The 13,320-nt window shown below is 44.0% G+C and overlaps 1 protein-coding gene across 3 annotated transcripts in view; it reads right to left on the minus strand.

Moving 5' to 3' along the window:
- The window catches only part of brinp2 (bone morphogenetic protein/retinoic acid inducible neural-specific 2), a 225,657-nt gene extending 213,432 nt beyond the window's left edge, over positions 1 to 12,225 (minus strand). The window contains exons 1-2 of one of the 3 annotated variants that reach the window (XM_031874542.1): positions 12,011 to 12,225; positions 11,408 to 11,886 (exon numbers count right to left, since the gene is read on the minus strand). The gene's annotated coding sequence lies outside the window, so the exon portion shown is untranslated. Of the gene's footprint in view, positions 1 to 11,407 lie in introns of all 3 variants that reach the window. The other 2 variants (XM_031874543.1, XM_031874540.1) reach the window with 2 other exon arrangements.
- Positions 12,226 to 13,320: the final 1,095 nt, after the last annotated feature.

Below are 13,320 nucleotides of genomic sequence, written 5' to 3' on the forward strand. Positions count from 1 at the left end.
GAGAGAGAGAGAGAGAGAGAGAGAGAGAGAGAGAGAGAGAGAGAGAGTGGTGGTGGTTAAATCTCCTTCAGTGGCAACAGCAAAAAATCAATGGTGGAAGGGGGTTTGGATGTCAGAGCCAATGACTGGATGATTTAGTTCAATACGCAGATCAACGCAGCAACTGATAATCATTGCGTTTCTCGCCACTAAATGTCTTTCCCAATCATCGTCAGGAAGTGGAGGAGAGGCAGGAGATTAGGTGACGGAGGGAGACTCACAGGCAGTCATCCGTCGTAGTGCGTGGATAAGGCATGAATAATGCACCGCTCGAGCGCTCAAGAGAGTTTGGTGTTCCTTAATGTTCCTTCTTCCAGCGTCTGACAGGGACCTGGATGACAAGTTTTAGACCTCAGCATCACTTATGCACGACTCAAAAGTAACAATGCACTGCATTTTCAACCACAGGAAAACAGTAAACATGGCTGGATGGCATTGTTTGTCTTTTCTGCACAGGGAATGTGTTTGCTGCTTTGCATCGACGGCGGTTTACTCATTGGGGATGGCTGGCAGGATTGGGTGGTGTGAAAGAGCAAAACCTTGAGACAGTTTAATCAAAGGGAAAAGACAAAAAAAAAGAAAAGTATCTGTTCTATTTCTGGGAAGTGTAGTTAGGCAGACTGTCCTCATGAACTGTTTGCAGCTTTCCTACTGAAAGTAAACTATAATTCGTATGCAACCCATGTGAGCTAGGACAGGTGATGTATTATAAAAAGTGGCAAAGTCTGCATAGTGTGTCAAACCAGAAGTCATCGTTGACTTATTTCTCACTCAACGTCCATAGCTAATACAGTTATTTCAACCCAAACGTTGACTTATTTGTCATGTAGCTTCTGTATTATACTCATCCCAACCAAGTAGTTCTGTCACCTAACACACCACAGGGGCTTGGGTGAGCAGACTAACTGCTCGTGCTGCTGATCATTCGTTGGAAAACATTACAAAATCACTATGCCAACAAAGATATTAAAAGTTATCTTGGTATACGCTGAGTAGAAAATCTCAGTTTTTATCATCTCTTTGTAAACATCGTCATCGAAGGGGTATGAAAGTGGATTCCATCCTAATGTGGGGGTCCAGCAGTTAGAAAAGATTAAAAGAAAATGGTTATGTGTTTATTTTTCAGATCTGAAAACCTGTGACGATTGTCATCAACTCCACGATAATCTAAGCGGGACATTCTAAAACTTAAACTTTCCTGGCAGTTCCACGATGCAGCTTTCAGCGACAAGACTCTGTGTCACAACGCAGAAGACAAAGTGTTCATTTTGCAAAGATTTTGTGCGTGACCTTCCCGGAACAATTTCCTGGTGGGAAAGACGGACCACTCCCTCAGCCGATTGTCCAAAGACAAACTCATTAATGAGACAGACATTTTTCTACACAACTCTACAGCTTAGTCCATAAGAATATCCGGAAGCGGCTTAAAAAAAAAAGAAAAATCCTCAATGGATTAAATAAAAAGGAAATCAGTTTTTTTCTTCTATGCAGTGGTAAAAAGGGTTTTAACCCCCCCCCCCCCCACACCCACACACACACACCTCACACTTGTCCACCCCCTGTGTAGATTGAAATGTCAGCTACCGCTACAGTCCGTGTTGCATTAATGTACATACGGGAAACAATGGCCGCTCGCTCGGGCCGATCCTCCTCACCCCCCCTGCTACAGCTGCAGTGGGGATGCATGAGGCTTCTCCTTAAGAAGGGGCACACACTTTGATGTACAAAGAGAAAGGGAGACGGGGCAGAGAGGAGAGGAAGGAGTTTGCACCGCCTTTCATGTCGTTCCCTCCCAACTCTTTTGCCTTGAACAAGCCACCGACGCCAGGCACATCTCCAAGGTTTCACCGCGACAGGATTGTCAGCGCTGCAGATTGGAGCGGCGGTGGTGTTGGTGGTTAGGGCTATTGTTTCATCTTTCTTTTTTTTTTACCCAGAGGCGCTCTTTCTAATGACTTTTCTGTTTTTGTGGCAAATCTCTTGGATAAGAAGTTCAGAGAGCTCAGTTTACCAGCTGCTGGCAGCGCTGATTTATAGGTCAGTGCTATTAAAAAAGACATGTGCATTGACAGTACAGCCACCTTTAATTGGAGTTTATGTCTAGCTTTATCAAAGAATAGGGATGGGCTGCTGCTGAAATCATTACATTAATGAATAGGGTCATCCTCATGAAGATGATAGAGATTCATCTGCAGTAATGGATTCATTGTTTCAGCCAATTATAAAGCAATAAAATCAAACTTTATCTGGTTCCAGTGTCTTCAATCTGAGCATTTGCAGCTTCTAATGTTTAACTGAAGACATGTGAGTCTTGGTCAAATAGCTGTGTGTCAATCAAGCAATGTGACGATGCCAACTTGGGCTCTGGGAACCTCTGATGGTCATTTTTCACTTTTCAAAATTTTACAAAGTAGATGTTTTTAAGGTCAGTTCACCAAAATTATGAAAATGATATACATTTTTTCTCACCAATGGTCATATCTAGCCATACAGTCTCCATAGATTTAGGATAATGGTGAAAGATACCATAACAGATTCTCAGAGTCCAACAGTCTAAATACATGACATGGCCTTTGATGTTATGGCGATGGGGTCTGGTTAGCAGTTGGCATCAGTGTTGGATCCCTGCAGCCGGGTTCCAACATGGTGGAAAGCCCAAAACCTAAAGATTGGAGGCTATTGGGGACAGTACGGAAATTATTATCTTATCTCATTTTATAAAAAATGAAATAAAAAACAAAACCCAACCATGTCTTATTTATATTTCTATTTGTCCCTCCCCTTGACAAAATGCAAAACCAACAAAACATCAGAAAGAGGAGAAAATACAGCCACTCTAATAACCACTCTTTTCCAGCCTCCAGCTCTGCGGCTGCTGATGGACTTCAGCACAACCCTCCCCACCCTGAACTACAACAAACAGCCTAAAAATAAATATGTATTAGATCAGATGATGTCAGACGTCTGATCTCACACATGTCGGGCTCTGACTGTCCATCACAATTAAAGTAATGAGGACGTTCCCTCTAGACAGCCGGCCCACAGCCTCCCACCAGCACAGAGATGACGGAGCCTGAGATAACAAAGAGACCCCCTCCCGGTACAGCGGGAGTCCTGCTGATCAGCGAGACCGACGGGCGGGATCAGCACCTCGGACAGCGATCGTGATTCACATCGTGCGGAATGTGATGACAGCTCCTCCTGAAAGGCAGGTACTCACAGAAGCCACTCTTTCCCTGTGCATTACAACAAACTAAACACAAAAACGTGTTGTGATCCTCAAGCTGATACTGAATTATGGTCGTTAATAACAAAATGTCTAGTCCAGCACTTTATGGCAAGAAAGTAGCAAACAACATACATAAGTAATCATACTAAAACAAAAAACGTGATACACTTTTAAATTATATCAGACATTATGTAATGTGCCATGCCAACATAGACAATTTCACCCAATATAAATAAACCATTAATTGGCTCTTACAAGGTGGAATCATTTGTTTTGACTGAATGATAACTAAGGTAAGCTTTACTGATCCCCAGATTGGAAATTCAGATCCCAGTAGCAACCAAACTAGGCCGACAGGTTCATTGATTTCCTTAACCGTCTCCCTGTGAGTGCTGCTTTTTGACGGAGCGGATGTTTGACAGAGCAGACAAATTGTCTCTCTGATGTTTGGGTTGACTAACACTTCAAATGGATTTGCATTACAGTCCTGACTGAGGGCATTCTCCACATGGCATCATCAGATACGGGATCTGATAGCATTTCTCTGAGAACATGCGTCCGGCCGTGCCCCATAATCAAACCAATTAGGCCAAGAGAATCCGAGTCGCAGAGCCAGAAAAGGTTTGCGTTGGTGTGTTTTGGATCGGCAGCTGGAGACTGGGAGGTTAACTTTTTCCTGCTGCTGTCAGTAAATGGTTAGTCACTGCTCACCAAACAGTCAATATGTTTTATTGCATACTGCTCGAAGTGAATCATATTATATTGAAACTTTGCATCACACATTTAACTTTACTTTAGTTCAGCTCTCTGTTACAGCACTTTTATACTGTTTTTCTCCCTTTAAAGGGGTTTGATTCTGAAGTGAAGTTCAAAGAGGACAGCAGGTGTCCTCTGCTGTCCAGACTGTAAAGCCCCCTGAGGCAAATTTCTGCTGTTCAGCCAAATAAACAAAATTGACTTGACTTGGCTTGACTGACTCTAATGACCCCACAAAGCAATATAAAAAATAACGTGAAATCGATGGTCACGAACCAAAATGCATCTACCGATGCATTGTGAGCTGGATGGGAACTGTTCACAGTGAGGTCCGTAGATCATCCAGAGAACAGATGTTGCTGGTATGTTTTGTTTAAATTGATCTTTTTTTAATTATGTGGGCTTTACAAACTAAATTACATTCATCTCGACAGTACTGATGTCAGGCAGAAACGTAAGAGATGGATATAAAAAAAAAACCTGGACAGATAAAAACTTCAACAACAAATACTATCTGCATTGTTAGATATCAATGGTGGCAGGAAAGGGATCCACAATTATTTGTGACAGGTTCAAGTCATTGGAAAAGTTGTAATCATAAGCTGTAGCAAGGGAGACCATGTTACCCACTTTTTATTGTCACGTGTGGTTTGATGAAGTCTTTATTAAATGATGAGCCTCGTTCAATTTATATGACAACATTGTCATTTTGCAGAAAACAGGTTAGTTCATTTATGGAATAATTAGATCTGTTATATTGTTGATTTGACTGAAACCTATAATCTGACAGGAGTTAACCTTCAGTGAAAAGTGAAGCCAGTTCATGTGTTCTCTCTAGTGTCCATCAGGGGGCGACTCCTCTGGTTGTATAGAAGTCTATGAGAAAATGACTCTACTTCTCTCTTGATTTATTCCCTCAGTAAACATTGTAAACATGAGTTTATGGTCTCGATCTCTAGTTTCAAGTCTTCTTCAACACAGCATGATGTTCATTTAGTTAATGATGGTCCATTTAGAGTCAAATAGAGTATGCTTTAGGGCGGGGCTACCATATGATTGACAGGTCTCTACCACGGCATTGTCATCTTAAAAACTTTAACCCTTTCAGAGTGAGTTCTCAGTTCATGAAAGTTAATTGTAACATTTTGATCGCCTAAAAAATGTCTTATTCAGCATTGGGCTGTGCTTAGCTCCACCCTCTTTCAGCACTTCTGGTTTAAAAAAAAGACAAGGTGACCCCCAAAAACCAAGATGGCAACTGCCAAAAAAAGAAAAAGGGGGACCCCTAAAACCAAGATTCATACAGTAGGTACAACATGACAGGTCAGTCCACTCAGTCAGTGTGGGTAAAGAACCGGCCGCAGAGCAGCAGAACTCGCAACAGTTCAGTCATCGACGGCTTCAACAAACCATATTAGTGCACAGAGAGATACCACGGTACTGTCCCTCCGTCAATCAATAATCAATTACTCCAGTTCCACATTGGACGGGAACGCCTTTCTGATTCAGCTTGAGTATACTGCTTAAAGATTTTTCACCACCACACAGGCAGAACACAGAAGCTTTGAAGTAAACACACACAGAGGAGGTTGAACTTTTATACTCTGCTGTGCTTTGTGCCTGGATTCTTTTCATGCCAGTGCCTAAAAACACACATTATATTTTAATACAAGCCATAATAACATATGACAATATATTTTGCATAATACTATCAGTCTCGTATGGAATCTCAAGCATTAAATATAATGTTTATTACTTATTCATGATTGAATAAATAATCCTATGACTAAATTGCCAAACACAAACACTGTGTGCCTGACTAACTTAAGAACATACCTAACAACAGAAACAGCCAATCTCTGCATGACATGATGTTCTCCCACACAACACACCGTTTTTTTTAACCAGGTCACAAGCAACCATGACAACCTGAAAACCAACTGACAAGAACACTTGACCGAAAGGCCCTCACCATTGCCATGTAGTACATAAGCACAATTTAATAATACAATTCTGACATTTTTTAACCTTTTTGCAGACGCTTGCCTGCACCTCCCACACTGAGTCAGGGCTTGATGTGCAAGCAGGGCAGCAAGCAGGGCAGCAAGCAGGGCAGCAAGCAGGGCAGCAAGCAGGGCAGCAAGCAGGGCAGCAAGCAGGGCAGCAAGCAGGGCAAGGACTGTGTTGAACAATGCGGACGTAGCAAGTTTGGTGAAAAAGTCTTCTCAGTCAGAGCCGCCCGCTACAGGAGAAATCCTATCAAATTAGGAGAGAGCACAAATTACGTAACTTACCATGAGTCATACATCATACTACCTCATCTCTGGCAGTGCGTTACATGATCTCATTGTCTTTATACTCCATATATCTGAGACTTAGTATTGTATGGTATTGCGCTGTACTGTAGTGCCTGCTGAAGCATCGCACTGATAGCATAAGGCCACTAATTTGTTGACCACAGCTGAAAATGAGCTCATTAGCTAACTCTGGCACATTTATGTTGAGGTGGAAACTGAGATGTTGATTAATGTGCACTGTTCCTGGTTAATGAATAAATTACTAAATTAATGGATGAATAAATACCAGAGATTCAATCACACAGTTATAAAAGGAGAGATGGCTAATCCTCATTTTGAGCTCCAAAATGTGAATTTGTCCTTAATAAATGACTTAGTAGATCAAAGGAGTAGTTGGACATTTTGGAAAATGCGTCCTTACCAAGAGTGAGATGATCCCACTGTCGCACTGTGTGCGTTAAATATAAAGGGCTACAGACAGCAGATGGTTAACTTAGCTTAGCACAAACACTGGAAACAAGAGAAAAACAACTAGCCTGGCGAATCTTTTTTGTGGTTTCTTGTCCTTGTCTTGTCTAGCAAAGCTAACCAGTGTTAGCATCATCTTTAGCGCACAAACATGAGAGCGCTATTGTTATTTCAATCTCGGCGAGAAAGCAAAACGACTGTATTCCTCAAACATGTCGAGCAATTTATTTAAAGAATTATGAAAACTGTCAATTAGTTTTCAGCCATAGATTGACCTCTGCTTGACTACTGCGGCTCCACAGTCACTGATGAGATGGATGTTCTCTCAAAAAATAAAACCCATTGTTAACCACTGCAGGCTGACAGATGGATTGCATAGCCTCCTACACACACCATAGACAGAGCACATTTGTGAAGAACTTCAATTATGCTGCGATGGTTCCACAGCCTGACTTGAACTTTAAAAGCCTGTACACAGCTTATCTTGAAAAGCACAGCCTGCATGCTGAGGGATGAGACCGCTGGCCAATCTGAAAGCCCCTCTATTATGTATCAATCGCTGAAAAGGCTGCATTTTCAATATCTCCCCATGTCCTTGCAGTGTGAAGGGCACAGCCATATTGTATAGCACTAGTCAATCTCTAAAGAGCACGCATTTACATTTATATACACGGAGTCACTCACATTGAAGAGCAACGGTGGCTTCCGCTCCGACCTCGGCGCTGTGAGAAGCGGGACAAAGGTCGGGAGACGGAGCGCCCTGAAGATGCAGACATTGGACGACGCTGTTGTGAGAGAATGTGAGGGGAAAATAAGTGGGAGAAATAAGAGAGGTCGAAGGGATTTCTCTTTTTTAGAAAAGGACAACACTGAAGCAGGGATAGACTCTTTTCTGTCACTGAGTGTGCTTTCACTGGTACTTTGCAATTGATCGCCATGTGAATGTATTACTGAGATGGCAGAATATTTCAGAAGCTACAGCTGCTTCCAGTAGACTCCGGTAGAGATTAAGCCACCTTTCTTTTTCATTTTGGGGAAGTCATTAAACCTGAAGCCACGCTCTTGGGAAGAGGATAAAAAAAAAGGCTTCATGAAAACACAGATGCTGCCTTGCTTTGAAAACACTTTTTTAAGTGAAAGCGGCAGAAATATCTGCAAAATGATACAACATCACTGAGAATAATGAAACTGACATCTTTAAGAGGTCCTTTCTGGAGTTGTTAGCTATGAAATGCGTCTGTTGAGGCCCATCTACTTCAGCTGAGGGATACTAGCATATAAAGTCATTTTCATACAGAGGAATGTACATGCACATTTATATTAATGGTTCTAAAAGTTCAGACTGGGGACCAGCCAGGGCCTTTACTTGGAATTCCACAGGGCCCTGAGCAAAATGAAAAGTGCTTTGAATTTTCATCTGATTTCACTCCTTTGCCGAGATGTTCCTGCGCTTGAGAGAATGTGTAAACATAAGCGGTGAATTATGGGTTTTATTCCTCCTACTGCGGATATCATCCTAGAAACTGACAGCTTTATGTGTCTGAACCACGACAACAAGCTGCAACAAAAGCTACATTAGAACTCATCTTCGCTCCTACTCAGTGTTGTCTAATGCTGTCTGCGGTCTCGTGTAGGGATGGGCGATAATCTAATAAACATGCCAGGCGTGATGGAAGTGCACTGTGATGCGTTTGTATTGAGAGGCTGAGAAGATGTGAGGATTATAAAAAGAGGCATTCTTATGTGTGTGACTATTTGGAGAGGAAATAAATCTGAAAAGTTTCAAATAGGACTTAAAAAAAACCACCTCTATAAACACCTCTTTTTGTAACTTCTGTTCCCAGCTAGTATTAAAACGTTCATTGCGTATGTGAATGTAAACGCTACCAGAACAGGAGGAAATAGAGCATTTGTAGGGGACTATTTTAAACGGTGGATGAATACATATGTGGTGCTCTAGTGAGTATTTGGGGCAGCACGCAGGTGTATGTGGGATCGAGTCAGAAGAAACTAAAGTGTGTTTGCATGTGTGTTCATGCTAATGAAGGAGCATGTCACCCGGTGCAAACAGTGTGGCTCATTAAGGAGATTTTGGGACAACAATGGAGCTCTGTGACACAGATAAATAAGATATATATCTCATGTATTGTACACACACATTTTTTTTTATTGAATATTTTAGTTTTGTTCTAAATGTGTGAATAGTGTTGTTGTATGTATTCCATATCAGTGGACAAATCTTCAATGCATTTAACAATTATTTCAAATGTATCAAATGTTCCATACGATACGATGTTCTGAGTAAAAGGGCACGTCTTGCATGGAAGCGGGATTATCTCGTTTTAGGTTTGTAGAGTAGACTACGTGTTTTCAACAGAAAGCCTGGGCCAGACAGAGAGGATCAAACACGGAGAGGATATTGGTTACATTACATTGAATCTTTTTTGGAGTTTGAAGGGAAAAGGAAAAGAAAGGATATCTTGGCCTTTGCTGCATTGATTTTTACCACTCTTTTTTTAAACTGTTTCTCATCCTAACTATGGAAGTGTAATACTAAATCACTGGTGTACCCTTTTAATATCCTGATATTGATTTCAGCCATATCGCTCAGCCCTAATCTCACTCATATGTACTTCACAGGGGAGGCCATTTTTTATTTTCAGTCAAATATCCAAATTTGACTGTTGTCAAAATCCATCCTATAATGGACATCATCAACACCAAACACTCACTGGTTCGGGCATGAAATATTCCCTTTCTCCTGTCACGATGTGAGCACAGATGTACACTGCCATTTACCCTAAAATGTGTCATTAGAACTCTGTGTGTCATGTACTCAGCCTTTCATTGAAACGCCCTTAGTGCTACAATATTTCATGGAAACTCCCAAGGTGTACAGAGGACAGCGTATCTACTTTCACAGGGTCCTATGTTATCAGGGTTCTTTTGTTCCCAGAGTCCTATGTTCCCAACGTCTGATGTCCCAATTGTCCTATGTTCCCATGGCGCTATGATCCAAGAGTCCTATGTTCTTAATGTTCTGTGGTCCTGTTACCTGGGTCCTATGTTGCCCAGTTTAATATTCTCTTCACACACATTAAGTCAACTTTTAAAAAGGTATGTTGTCACAGAATCATTTCCTCAGGGCCTCATGTTCGACACCATGCTATGGTCCCTGTAGTTAGTTCCCTGAACAGCCCACGTCACATTAAGCGAATAGAGCTGGGGTACATCTTTATCAGGTTCCTATTACGTACTGTAGAGCTTAGGAACCAGCCCGTTCTCATTCCTGACGTACTTATTTCAACTTAAACTACCCTGTGCGTTAAAAAGTGCCGGCCTGGGGTCCAGACCAAGCGTCTGTAAATGATGAGTATGGAGTGATAACAAGTTGTCGGAACACAGGACTCTGGGAAAGCACAAATGTAAAACTGGGGAACATAGCACCTTTTTTCATGTTTCCATTATGTGCCATAATAATCTGGGGGCCATAGTAAAGTGTTATCATACCCTCCAGGCGCATATGAGTGGATCTAAGGATTTGAGTTGGGTTTCCACTCATTGTTCCTCTTCTCCTTCCTCCACCATGATTTGTTTGACAGGACCTCTCTCCCACTCCGGGTCTCTGGTGGGGGTGTTAAGTGTAAATCTAAAGGCAGCAGCTCCTCCTCTCACAGGATTTCTTCCGGGCCACATACAGTAGTCTCTCGACAAAGTAGCTGACAGGTAAATGTTGTGCTTACATGGTTCAGTGAATTTGTGAGAAATTGTGCCGTGCGTAGCCGGCATTCTGGGTGACTGATGGAGCAACAACATCACACACACACACACACACACACACACACACACACACACACACACACAGTCGAAGAGAGACACACCAAGAGGAGAGAGAGGCAGGCGGCAGGAAAATATCCATTGGTGAGGAGAGACGCAGGAGCACACACGCACGCACACACACACACACACACGCACGTTGGTGAGATGAAGCAAAGCGCAGGTTGAAGGAAAAGTCAGATTCAGCTCGTTTCTGTTATACAATGATGGGAGCAGGAGTAGATTGTGGTTTTGCACACACACACACACACACACACACTCACGGTAGAGGGAAAACGCAACATGTTGCAAAGTTACGTATGTCAAGACACAATAATTTAGCACACACACACAATCCAGCATCTCACTGCTACTTAAAAAAACAAACTTAAATGTATAAAATGTACAAAAAAAAACCTGTGTGAAATTATGCTGACGTGTAAGACCCACGTGTGACCCCCGATATGTATTTGCACGTGCACCCTCTTTGCACAACAAATATTGACGGGAAGGCTTTGACGAGGAAACGGGCCAACCCGATTCCCATTAATCCATATCGTCAGCTCTCCCTCTCTCGCGACCCCCCCTCAGCTCATCGATCATGCGTCACGACTTTTTGAGCGCCGCCACACCGCAACTAACCGTAAGAGCCCCGCATATGTGCGCACCGACCCGGCAGTGAAGGCTGGCTGCGCGTAAATACAAAAAGTGCGCGCTAGGCACACAAAAAACGCACAGCACCGCACTCTTTGTACCCTTTTTTATATTGAATTCCCCTCCCGCGTGGGACACGCAAACTCACCCAGGGTGCGAACGCAGGTCCTCCCCGTGCGTCTCCTGGTGTGTGTCCGTGTATCCAGTACGATAAAAACTAAAAGAGGTGGAGAGCGAATGGCAAAAAAGGGCGCTAACGAACAAGTGGACGACAGCCAAGCGCCACCGACTTCCCTCCTTCTTCTCTTCACCTCTCCACCCTCCTCTCTCTCTCTATCTCGGCTTCCCTCACTCTCCCCCTCTTCCCCGGGGCCGGTTGGACAGTAATAATCCAGACATTGTCCTCTTCATCAGCACACAGATGGGAATGGGAAGACTCCGTTTCGCGTCGCGAGGCACGAGTTCCGAGTTTGGAGGAATGTTCTCCTCTCTGACCGGAGACGCTGCTCTGCGTAATCCCGCCTTCAGAACCAAGTCCACGGTCTGACGAAGCTCCGAATTAAGATGCTGAGTCAAACCTGGGGTTGGAATGTGGCAAAACCCGAGAAGTGTTTGCTTTGAGGGTGACTGAAAAAAAAGCAGACGAGAACCGGAGGAATAAATCCCAGGAAGATATGCTGTTCTCTCACTTCCTTCACAGGACACCCAAAAAACAGAAAACAACTCTCCCTTCAGAGGGATTCTAGCTCACCTGCGGCAGGAACGGATGCGCGCAGGTATCCACAAACTGGCACCCTGCGCCTCCTCCTCTCTGTCCCCTCCCTATGTGTGTGTTTTTATTCCGCGTTTTTATTCCCGGTCTGCTGGGTCTCTCCGCGCCACGGTCATCACTCAGTGTCAAGCCCGGCGTTTTGTTTCTCCAAGTAGCTCAGGGAAGCGTCTCTCTCCACCAGCGCTCTCCGCTAGTCTCCCTCTCTCTCCTCTCGCATCTCCTCAACCAACTCCGTACAGCCTCCCGGTGTGAAGCCACGCCCCCCCCCGGCAGTGATTGGCTGAAAACCGCAGAGAAGGAGGTAGAGGGAGAGAAGAAAGGAGGAGCGCGCTGTGATGATGCGCGCTGAGGAGATGGAGAGAGAGAGAGAGAGAGAGAGAGTGGTGGAGGAGGAGGAATGAGAGGATGGAAGGAGAAGGCGGAGGAAGATAGACCTGAGATGAAACAGAGGATGAGGATGGAGAGGCATATGAGAGAAGTGGTATGAAAGAGGAGTTAAAGAGCAGGGAGAGAAAAACAGAGAGTTTTTTCTAGTGTTGGTAAGAAGGGGGGGGCTCTCTGTGTTTAAGCCCAAAGTAACAGTCTGGCTAATGGAAGTGAAAATGCTTCTCTCCTTTTTTTCTTTTTTTTGGTTACCCTCTCATTCGCTCCCAGTGCTTTGGCCAAATTCTGTCCGCTGCGGATCTGCTTTGACTCCCAGCAAAACTGAATTCATACCGACAATGTGTCCAATTACCGGGCAGAGTCGTACGCCTCCATGTGTCCGCACGCTTCTCTTTAGAAATATCTGGTGTGTGTGTGTGTGTGTGTGTGTGTGTGTGTGTCAGTTAAGCAGCTTCCTCGGCGTTGAACCTGCTGCCCTGGGGCGTCAGGAAGGGAAAGTTAGTGACGGCCCCTGAGAAACCATAATGGGAGCAAATGAGGTGGGCCCCGGATATTGCGATTATTCGTGGCACAGAGGCACACGTTAGCAGGAGTGAGGGGGTGGGGGGTTTACACAAAATCACTCTGCAGGCTTTTGATTGATGGCGGCGCTCCGGGAAGTGTTTCAATATGAACTCGGTTAACTCGGGGGACACGTGAAGCCTTCATCAGGAGAGTGAGATGCTCGCCGGCAAGCTAGGCAGCATTTTATTTGGAGAGGCACCGGGAACGTCCTCCGCCCGGCGCAGCAGATTCGCAGCTATTTATATTTATATACGCGCATCACTCCCTCAAATCAAAGGATCAGTGCCCTGACTGCTGCTAGTCGCTCCTAGAGCGTCAAGGCTCAAAGGGAGAGGACGTAG

This window comes from Anarrhichthys ocellatus, unplaced genomic scaffold, assembly GCF_004355925.1.
Source record: "Anarrhichthys ocellatus isolate YVR2014 unplaced genomic scaffold, GSC_Weel_1.0 scaffold82, whole genome shotgun sequence".
In the NCBI taxonomy this organism is placed as follows: Eukaryota; Metazoa; Chordata; class Actinopteri; order Perciformes; family Anarhichadidae; genus Anarrhichthys; species Anarrhichthys ocellatus.